The sequence below is a fragment of the Scyliorhinus torazame genome, chromosome 7 (genome assembly GCF_047496885.1).
Source record: "Scyliorhinus torazame isolate Kashiwa2021f chromosome 7, sScyTor2.1, whole genome shotgun sequence".
NCBI lineage: Eukaryota > Metazoa > Chordata > Chondrichthyes > Carcharhiniformes > Scyliorhinidae > Scyliorhinus > Scyliorhinus torazame.
In genome coordinates this window covers 131,302,630-131,313,781 of record NC_092713.1, presented here as the reverse complement: position 1 = coordinate 131,313,781, position 11,152 = coordinate 131,302,630, and the positions used below count along the sequence as shown (strand labels likewise).

Here is an 11,152-nt window from a genome sequence, read left to right as displayed (position 1 = left end):
TGGAACGGGATGGATTCGTCCACGGCGTGCATCGTGGCCTTGGCAATTTCGGATCTGATGCGGTTGAAGGCCAGGCGGGTCTCAGCCATCAGGAGAAAAGTGGTGGACTTAATGAGTGGGCGGGCTTTGTCCGCGTAGTTGGGGACCCACTGGACATAGTAGGAGAAGAACCCCAAGCACCTGTTCAGAGCGTTGGGGCAGTGGGGGAGTGGGATTTTCAGGAGGGGGCGCATGCGTTCGGGGTCAGGCCCTCGGACTCGTTTTTCCATAACATAGCCGAGGATGGCTAGCCGGGTTGTGCGGAAAACGCATTTCTCCTTACTATATGTCAAATTAAGGAGTCGGGTGGTGCGGAGGAATTTTTGAATGTTGGCGTTGTGGTCCTGCAGGTCATGGCCGCAGATGGTAACATTATCCAAGTACGGGAATGTGGTTCACAGCCCGTACTGGTCGACCATTCGGTCCAACGTTCGTTGGAAGACTGAATCCTCGTTGGTGACGCCGAAGAGGACCCTGAGGAAATGGAAGAGACGGCCATCTGCCTCAAACGTAGTGTATTGGCGGTCCTCACGACGGATAGGGAGCTGGTGGTACGCGGACTTCGAGTCCACCATAGAGAAGACTTGATACTGCGCAATCTGATTGACCATGTCAGATATGCGCGGGAGGGGGTACGCATCGAGCTGCGTGTACCGGTTGATCGCCTGACTGTAGTCGATAACCATCCGGTGTGTCTCCCCGGTCCTGACGACCACCACTTGTGCTCTCCAGGCGCTATTACTGGCCTCCATGATCCCTTCCCTCAGGAATCGTTGGACCTCTGACCTGACGAAGGCCTTGTCATGAGCACTGTACCGTCTGCTCCGGGTGGCGACGGGTTTACAGGCTGGAAGCGCTGTTTGAACAGCTTCCAATTAACGCCGAGGTTTCCAGCGACTTGCAGCGGCTCTGGTGTGTTGAAGGTGTCCATGGCGCAGGATGGCAGATTCCGGAGGATCTTTAGGTAGGTACCAAATTCACTTCTGGTACTATGAAGTGTTGGGTGCTCTGCCACACAGATGAACCAATACAGTTGTGAATGGTACAACACAGTTTTATTCCAAACATCTATTTACATTGGTAAACTATTTACTGAGGTTTGATCATGACCCGTGATCCTGTGGACCTATTCCTAATTCTATCTTGTAGTGGCACTCAGCACATGGTGGCCTGCAATGGGCTCTGTGCCCTGAGACGGCTCCTGCTCGAGTGCCCAGGAAGTGTCGTGTTCCCTGTTTTGTACTGTGTATGCTCTTGCCTGTGATTGGCTGTCGTGTTGCGTGTGTTGATTGGTCCGTTGATCTATCCATCAGTATGTATGTATGTATGTGTTATGATGTTTACCTGAGTATCATGACAGAGCCAACAACAACATCAATGCAACAACAGTAACAGTGAATAAATACAATAATATATACAACAGCCATACGTGGCTCACCACACACTATTTGCAAGTGTGAGAATTCTTCCCGTTCTCATCCTTTCAATGGGATTGCCACTTTGTTTCTTTTAGTGACAAGTTATGGGCGTTTGTTATTTTTGCCCATATCCTGCCTTTTGCCGCTTCAAATTATTTTTACCTTAGCTGTCACAAGTTGGTTCCATTCACTTTACCAGCACTATGAATGCGAGTGAAATAGGAATTTATTAGTCAATGGCAGTGTGATTCCTGCATGATCAACACTGAAACTTAGAAAAAGTGTGCCCACCACTTCTTAGTGAAGATAACACTGTGGTGGGCGTCAGTGTGAAATCAGTGACCCAGAAACTGAGAAGCACGACTACCATTGGTCTATGTAATCTGTAAGGACAGGGGGGAGGTGGAATTCATTACTTTACGCATCTGAAATTACAAACAGCTAAGAATCCAGTGTCTTTGACACACACAAACCGATTCGATCTATTTTGACTTCTTCCCAAAAAAGCAAGTCAATGACTCACTTCAAATTATTTTCAGCTCAGCTGTCAACAGACGTTTCCATTCATTTTTCCAGCACTTTCAACATAAAAATGCCTTGAATGTGAATGAAATAAGGATTGCTTAGTCAATGGCTGTGTGATTCCTGCATGAACAACAGTAAAATCTTTGTACGCCATTGATCCAGAAGGTCACCAACTATTTTTGCTTAAATGGTAAATTTAGAAAACTAATCATATTCCATTACTCATTTAACAGCATTCATGGCCATTATGTGAGGCAAAAGTTAATTATGTTAAAACGTACCAGATGACCCAGTGATTCACCCAGATTTTCATACAAAAAAAAGCACCGAAATATTGGAAACCGACTGGAAACAATCTCAAGCTGGAAAACTAGCAAACATCTGACAATAAATGGTTCACAAAAGAAAACTGCTGAAGAATGGTGTTCACACTGATATAGCCAAAGATACTGTACTTCTGCATCTTCTCACACTGCTAACAAGAGCAGCCTATACAGTATTCTCACATTGTTACGCTATCAGTCTTTGTCCTTAGACTTCACAGGGTAGGTGTAGCAAAGCTGGACAGGGATTCACAGAGGTCATCCCACCCTCGCCACATTGGATCACATTGGACAGCTGAGAGCTGGGGGGCATTAATCCCGCCCTCGTGGTAGAGATGCACTGTAGAATTTGTGAGAGTGAATCTGTTATGTAGATCTCCAGGAAGGACTTCAAAAGGACCTTGACGTCGAGCCCTTCGACGAGCAAGAACCTTTGTGGTGGGAGGGGCAGCGATGTGTTCCACTGGGGAAAAACAACGTGCCACAAACTGTGGCATTTGTGCCAGTTGCACATCAGGTAGAACTTTGCAGCACTGAAGTCAGGGTGAGTATCACTTCATTCCCGACTCCAGCCCACCCTACACCACATCCACTACCCCACTAATGCCCCAACCCCCACCCCACAAAGTCCCACGCACTTTACAATGCAATCTCTTTGGGCAGGTGAATAACTGTCTTGGAAAGATTTACTGCAACAAGAATAAAAGTTACAACATAAAAATCAAGAGATGTGTGACCCTCCGCTATCTCTTAGGCCTGCCTCCAGTGGAATAAGGTTCCATCTAAAGTATCGTACACATTTGACAGCTTGTAGCAACTTGTATTCCCCTAAACAGTAAAACACTGCCCCTCCCCTCACATAGGTGTAAGCCAGTCTTTTGATCAAACATTTTGCAAACATTCTGTGCAAAATAACAGATTACAACAATGCACCCAGCAGCAAATATTTCACTTAGCAGCTATCAAGATGTTCACAGACTTCTTTCATTCTATTATAGTTGGTGTGGATGAAATAACTACTAACGACAGCTTTGTTAGCAAACCCTCCCTCAGTGTATAGCTACAGCTCAGAAGAAAGCCATCATTGTGCATGAGGATTGGGAAAAGGCTGGACACTCCATTTCATGGAAGCTGGTAAATATTGTACCATCAAATATTTCTGTCAATCAAAATAAATAAAATCTATACAAAGTACCCAGCAAATATTTAAGGGTATAAATTTGAGATTAAAGATGTCAGGAAGCACTTTCTTTGCACAAAGGGCTAGGAGGAATCTGGAATTCCCTCCCTTGAAATCTAATGAAGTTAGATCAATTGCAAGTCTCAAAACTGTAATTGATAGATGTTTGACACAGACTTATTGATGTTTGCAGAACCAAAGCAAGTAAATGGAGTTAATGTTCAGATCAGCCATGATTGTTTTCTTGTTCCAATGTTCCTATAAAATAGAGGCTGCTCAGGCTGGGGTTGTTTTACTTAGAGCAGAGAAGGCTGTGGGGAGGAACCTGATGAAAGTGTACAAAATTATGAGGGACACAGATAGGGTAGATAGAAGAAACCTTTCCCCTTAGTAAAGAGGTCAATAACCAGGAGCTTAAATTTAAGGTAAGGGGAGAAGATTTAAAGGATATTTGAGGAAAAACTTTTCCACACAGAGGGTAGTGGGCATCTGGAACTCACTGCCTGAAAGGATAATAGAGGCGGAAACCCTCACAACATTAAAGAAGCATTTAGGTGAGCACTTGAAGTGCCATAGCATACAAGTCTGTGGACCAAGTGCTGGAAAGTGGGATTAGAATATAAAGGTGCTTAATGGCTGGAGCACAACACAATGGGCCAAAGGGCTTCTTTGTGTGCTATAAAACTCTATGGGCAGTATTCGCGTTCGGCGATTGGCCGGAGAATCCGTTTTTACGCCAGAATTGGGGGCGGCGCCATGTTTCGGTGCTCCGTCCCCTCACAAATGGTGCAATCGCTGAGTATGCCGCAAGCCGTTGGGATGGCCTAAGGACGCCACATGAGGCCCTCCCCCGATGCTCCGCCCCCTATGATCCGACTTCCCGGCGGCTTCGGTCGCGTGTCCTCTCAGTTTTCGGGGGCCTCGCCTGGCGGCTGCGGACTGTGTCCAGCGCCGCCACATTCGGGGGGGGGGGGCGTTATTCTGGCCAGAGGGGCTTCGGCGGGGGCTGGGGGGGCTGGTGGGAGGTGGTCCAGGGGTGGCGAGGGGGGTTACAGGGGGCCACTATCTGGAGGTCTGGGTCCACGCGAGGCCAGCGCAGGTCGCCAGCCTGCGCATGCGCGCCATGGACCCGGTCATTCTCTGCACATATCTGTAGGTAAAGCCAGTTTTCTGGTGCAGCGTGTCCCCACAGGCGTCCTGGCAGCCGGCCAATAGGCCCATTGTGGGCACTCCCACGCCCGGGAATTGCACAGGCATGTGTGCATTGCCAGCGAAGCGGCGGATCCCGCCGATGGAGAATCCCACCCCTGGGCTTTGATTCTCCATTCCTTCACACCGGTGGGATTCTCCATTCCCGTTGCAGTGAATGGAGATTTGGCTGAGTGCCAAATCCTCCACCCTCGCTAGTAGCGGTAACGAGGCAGACTCAGATCTCAGGGATCGTTGAATCTTAGCCATTTGTTGAAAGACTTCTTGGGGACATTGTTATGGACTGCAAGATGTGACTTATTGCAGATTAGGACCGAGTAGCTTGAGATAACTGCCTCAGTAATCTTTCCAGTATATTTATATAATATTTATCTACCAGATATTAAGGTCAAATAAACTGTACCACACAGTTTAAATAATGTTTTTAATCAATATGAATGTTTCAGATTGATTCTATGGTGTATTGGAGTTTCTTGAATTATTTCAATTTACTTTAGCTCTGTTGCAGCAGAATATCTTTTCTTATTATTTGCTCTGTCGATTATGGGTACAAAGGCTTTCAATTGGTTTGTCTTTTTCTGAAATGTCATTCTTACATGGAAAGTCTGGCTTAGGCAATAACCAATCTTCATGGGTACCCAAGATGTAGGTGCATGCAGACAACTGCTGTGCGGGTGGGTTGTCAGACAGATGAGGTGAAAAATGAGGTGGGGAAACTCAGCAAATGTGTTAAATCTGTATGATCGATCCTCCTCTGGATGAGGTCATTGACCTCAGATATATCGCCTTGGAAACTTTTACAATGTTAAAGGCGCAAAATAAAGGCAAGTTTTTGTTGTACCACCTGACAGGCAATAAACACATAGGATCTCAGTTTGAAAAGCTGACTTTGGAGTCCTTTAGGATTCTAAATAAATATGCAATAGAAGTTACAGATACTAACAAAATAAGTAGCCACGTTATCAACCTCAATAACCAGCAGCCCATATCCTGCTTATTAATCTTAGTGCATTTAAAACACAATTAACGTACAGTCAGTGCGTATTTTGAAACTGTATCAAAAGCATCCCAGTGAAAGCATGTTTCTCGAGTCGTATTTCTGACGAGACCTACGTAAGCGGCCAATATTTGCATGATCTTGAGACTTTGCACCTATTTGAATTCTAAACCAGAGTGTAGCTCAGCATGGGCATGAAACTGCTATTTGGTTGAGCAACCACGTCAACCAAGGCCTCCAAAAAAAAGAGAACTTCCTTTTTTGTGGTATCATGAACTCAGATCAACCAGTTCTATTCGCACAAACACTACTTCCCCCCCCTCTCATCCCACCCACCCCCAGTCTCACATATAGCGGTGTGACAGCGCCAAGACTTTCAGAAGAGACGTGTACAGGACGGCAAGTGAAGCAGTATCATCCAGGGCAAAGTCAACCAGCCAGAGATGCCTGAACTCACGTTCCCTCAGGACACAACCACCAGTTTGAAAGAAGTCAACAACTTTGGTTCTATTGCAACTGAAGTTCCAGAAAAAAGGAGAGCAAAGAATCTGTAAGCATTATCAATTTACTATTACTAACAGAAGCCTCTAAATTACAGAATTTGTTAATGTAACTTCCACTGGTCGTTCTGTGCAACCTGACTGACTTCCCCTCCCAGGCTGTGCTGTAACTGTAACGATGCATGTTTTCTGATAAAATTAAGAATTTGCTCTTTTATCTTAAAAAAATATTTGGAAGCAAAACTGAGTAATGGTTGTATCCAAATACTTTTTATTTAAAAGTAGGTGGAACGTTTTTGAACCAATATTTCTGACCTATAGTTTTGAACTTTGTTGTCCGTTGATAAAAAAGACTATGCAGAAAGGTGGATGGAGATTTTAATGCAAATTAGAGTTATAATTTGCTGTAAATACTTTGCTATCCATTATATTCGTCAGAGTATGTAAATATTACTCTCCCAATATCTAAAATGGAAAATTAATGCAAATTATTGAGTAGACGTCAGCAGAGCTCAAAATGACTGAGCGGCTTTATCTATAAAGCGTAGTCTGCCTGCATGAGTCTGTCAATATCTCTGGCTGTTTGAGTGAGACATCTGCAGAGGTCACCTCATTCGTTTCACCTAAGCCTATATTTTCTTAATGTGTTTTACTTCTAACTGTTGGTGCTATCTAGGTAACTTACTGCTTTTTGACTGGAATTGTTTCTTTTTTAAGAACAAAAAGGATATGAACTTTATATTTGAGTAAAGCAAATCTAAAGGACGCAGATTCCAATGAACACTTCTTAAACAGATTGCTTTGTATTCTGGTGAAAGTGGTTTTTAATTGCCTTTAGCAATACTGACCCTTATTTTTTTTTCAATGTTGCTTAGAGCCAAGGACCTGAAGACTCGTCTGTTCTCCATACTATCAAACTCCAATTCTCAACATCCATCTATAAACTTTGTACCCAACATGTCAGCAAACCTCAACTTGTCCATTAGGTAAGTGCCTATTCATTCATTCCCTTGAGCACCGAATTCTCTTCAACAAAAGTTAAACATTATAAATTTGTACCTACAATGCAAGAGAGTGTAGACTATGTGACTCATTAATGCATAAGGAAAAATGTATACTACCACAGAGAAAACAGTTCAGAAGTTCAGAAGTTGAATACTCCATTGTTTTTAAAGTCATTTTGTCCAAATTAGGTACAATCGTGTCAATATAAAGATTTTTTTAAATACTTCGTTTAAACAAGTGAAAAGTTACTCTGAATTTAGGAATGAAATATTCTAAGTTATTCTGTTTTTCTTTCTCCAGCCTCACTCTTGAGGAAGCAATGGAATGGTCCAAGTCTTTGGACGTACTACTTGCTGATCCATGTAAGTTACATTTCTTACTCAGAGATTTGATGAATGCTGCCACTGATATTGTTTGGATTTTCTTTCTTTAATAACACAGTAAATAATTATTTGAATCTCTATTTTTTCTGCCTCCAGGTGGCCTTGCTGCATTCAGGGCTTTTCTCAAGTCAGAGTTTAGTGAGGAGAACATTGACTTCTGGCTGGTCTGTGAGGATTACAAGAAAACCAAATCTTCTGCAAAATTAGAGTCCAAGGCTCAACATATTTACACAGAATTCATAAAGAGTGATGCCCCAAAGCAAGTGAGTTTTTTCCCCCCATCAAGAGACATAATATATATGCTAGTCTGCATAAATAAAGATAGAAGAAGCAATGTAATTTATTTTACTAATTCATATGTGCTGAGGTGACGGGAGCGAGCGGATCATTCACATTACATCCCACTTTTCTCACCCCACTGGATACTGTTAAATCCAGCCAAGTTTTTACATTTATCCTCATGCTGACCGTTTCACTCTGGTTTCCATGAGAAAAAATTACACTCTCTGGTGCAACTGCCCCCATTTGGCATATAATTAGAATCATAGAATCACCACAGTATAGAAGGAGGCCATACGGCCCATCGAGTCTGCACTGACCCTCCAAAAGAGCACCCCAACCCAGACCTAATCCCCTAACTCTGCAACCCCATCTAGAGATAATTTGGGCGGTGGGAAGAAACCCAGAGTACCCGGAGGAAACCTATGCAGACACGGGAAGAAGGTGCAAACTTTACACAGTCGCCCGAGGTCGGAATCGAACCCGGGTCCCTGGTGCTGTGAGGCAGTAGTGCTAATCACTGTGCCACCATGCCACCCTAATTGCTGTAACAAGAGTCACGGAGAAAATTAATGTCATCTTACAATTACAAAACTGGGGTTCATGCAGGACAGAATATCACTGCAATCCCCCCTGAACACAGCCAAAGTAAGCCCAGGATCTGACACCAATCTGGACATACCGGTTTGAATGTGGCAGGACGTGCAGAATGGACTTAGCTTGGATTGTGTTTGTAATAGCAGCAATGCTGGGAAATGCTGCACTGCTCTAAAAGCCAGAACCCTAACACTCAACAGAAAAATGTCCCCACAAGTCGTTTGTTCCAGCTCTGTTTTTGCAGAACCAAAACGGCTTACTGTCAGACCTCAGATGAACCTTCTGGTTCAGGGCGAAAGACAGTTCTTCATGATATGGCGAGATTCTGCAGATGTTTTGAGCAGATGTTTGACTTATTTTAATGATGTCTAAAGATTGTCTCTCGAGTTTTTGTTGAGGATAAAAAATTGAACTAGAGAAAACACAATGCATCAAAGAGCGAAAACCAACTGCAACACATTTAACCAATTCCCAATTTTTCATTTACAGGTCAACATTGATGGTAACACAAGGGATCTGGTCAGCAAAAGTATTCTACGGCCAACCCCTGCTTGTTTTGAGGTAGCCCAGAGAATTATCTTCAGCCTGATGGAGACAGACTCTTACCCCAGGTTCTTAAAGTCAGATGCCTACTTAAACCTGATAAACAAGGCACGGGGCAGCAACAACAATCGTTAAACGAAGACTTCTGTCCCGTCAACAAGACAATTATATTATTGAACTCCAATTCTGTATTGCTCAAGCCCTGAGTGCACCACAATACTCCGTAGAGCTAGAGAGATGGATCTGCCAGGAAACAGAAAATAAAGCCTGAAACTCGATATCAAATGAACAATGACTCAATACATGTCACAGTTAAGATAGCTCAGAAGAAGGATAAGGCATACTGCCCATCTTCAAGGACCAATATGTTTCCCAATGCTGTGACATATGTGTACAATTGCAAGCATTCTCACCATTATCAAGAGCATGATTTTTCCTTCAGAGGAAGAATTACATGGAGGACTTGTGATAAATTTGATACAGCGGAGGGGCAGAATATTTTTGTACAGTTGAGAGTGAACTGAGCTCTTTTATTAATGCTGACTGGATCTTAAAGATAAACTGAGAAAACATTTCCTTTAATGGTTGCAACATAAGCTCCGCGGACCGTTTTATCAGATGTTAGTGTAAGCCTCCCAATGTTGAATATCCTGCCTGCTTTGCAGAATGCTCCATGACTAATGTCACATCATATTCTGATGCAGAAAAAAAGGAACTTGGGTGAACAGATTATTTATTTATTATTGCTATTTTTTTTCTAATATTAAATGAAATGTTCTGAGCATAGCGCTTTTGTGATGACATGAGAAAGACTGTGGATCATAGACTGTGCTAATTAGGTTGCTGTAGTTAACGGCAGTGTGTGACCTCAGTTCATTACTAGTACTTTGGTGTTTTGGGTGGCCTGGAGCTTATTACCAGCAGAGTGTTGAAAAGGCCAGGGCCATACAATACAAGATGGAGACGGCTAGAATACCTGAACGGTTACATTGTCTTCTGCAGGGATCATTTTCATTCAGCATTGCCAGTCTGGTTGCTGAGAATGAAAGGTTGTTACAATTTCTTTAATAAAACGAGATTTTGGCCACTACAAAAGTGCAGAACATAAAATTATTTACACAGGGCTTCCATTTGTGAGACTCTTAAAAAATATGTTTGAGAGAGTCTTTAACACAGCAAGGCATTTCAAAGGGGGCAATCGGACCAAAATTAACATTGAGTCAAAGACGGTCAGGTAGCCAAACATTTGGTCAAAGGAAGTTGCACCAACTATGGAACGTCTTTGATACCATTGACGGATCTCCTTCTGGCAATTGCATTACGGCCAACAACACAACAACATAATAATGGATGAATTATATGTTATGGTTTGAAATCGAAATATTCCTGATGACTATTACCTTATCATCAACTACCCTATTAGGCCAGGTAGCTTTGCCGACAATGAAATAATAACTACCACTGTTCCAGCAATATTACCAAAGGGCATTTTTTATGGATTAATTGCCCAATGTTTGGTATATATTCTGCCATTTTATTCATTCCAATTGCTGATGCTCATGAACAGGCAATAAAATATTTGGTGTTACAATTAAACTGGTCAGATTCTTTTTTCCAATCTCACTTGTGTAGTTGTTTGACAAAGTTTATTTCTCTGTGGAGGATTAAAGAGTGGGGTTTTCTGCAAGGTCAAACCATGTCCAGTGATTTTGAATCATTTTAGGTCTTTCTTTTCCCAGTTGGTCAGTGATCCTATTCATACTAAAGCATTAATGACCACTAAGTAATCAAAGGCCATGAATTGAGTGAGAAGCAATAAGTAACTTAGGAAATTAACAACATTCAGTCAATGGTGACTGATCAATGGGTATAATAGTGACTATAAATAACAAGGTCAGTAGTTTAGGTTTCTTCTGTTCGCTAATTTGTCAAAATATTAAATGAGTATAAAATATGGCCCATTACTTAACTCTTTGGAGGTTTGGTGGTGCAGAGAGTAGTGGCCTCTGAGCCAGATGTGCTGCGTCTGAGTCTCACCCCAGGGGCGAAATTCTCCCGAAACGGCGCGATGTCCGCCGACTGACGCCCAAAACGGCGCCAATCAGACAGGCATCGCGCCGCCCCAAAGGTGCGGAATGCTCCGCATCTTTGGGG

At 43.0% G+C, this 11,152-nt stretch overlaps 1 pseudogene; it reads left to right on the top strand.

Moving 5' to 3' along the window:
* The first annotated feature begins 4,647 nt into the window (after positions 1-4,647).
* LOC140426562 (regulator of G-protein signaling 21-like) lies at positions 4,648-10,594 on the top strand (annotated as a pseudogene).
* Positions 10,595-11,152: the final 558 nt, after the last annotated feature.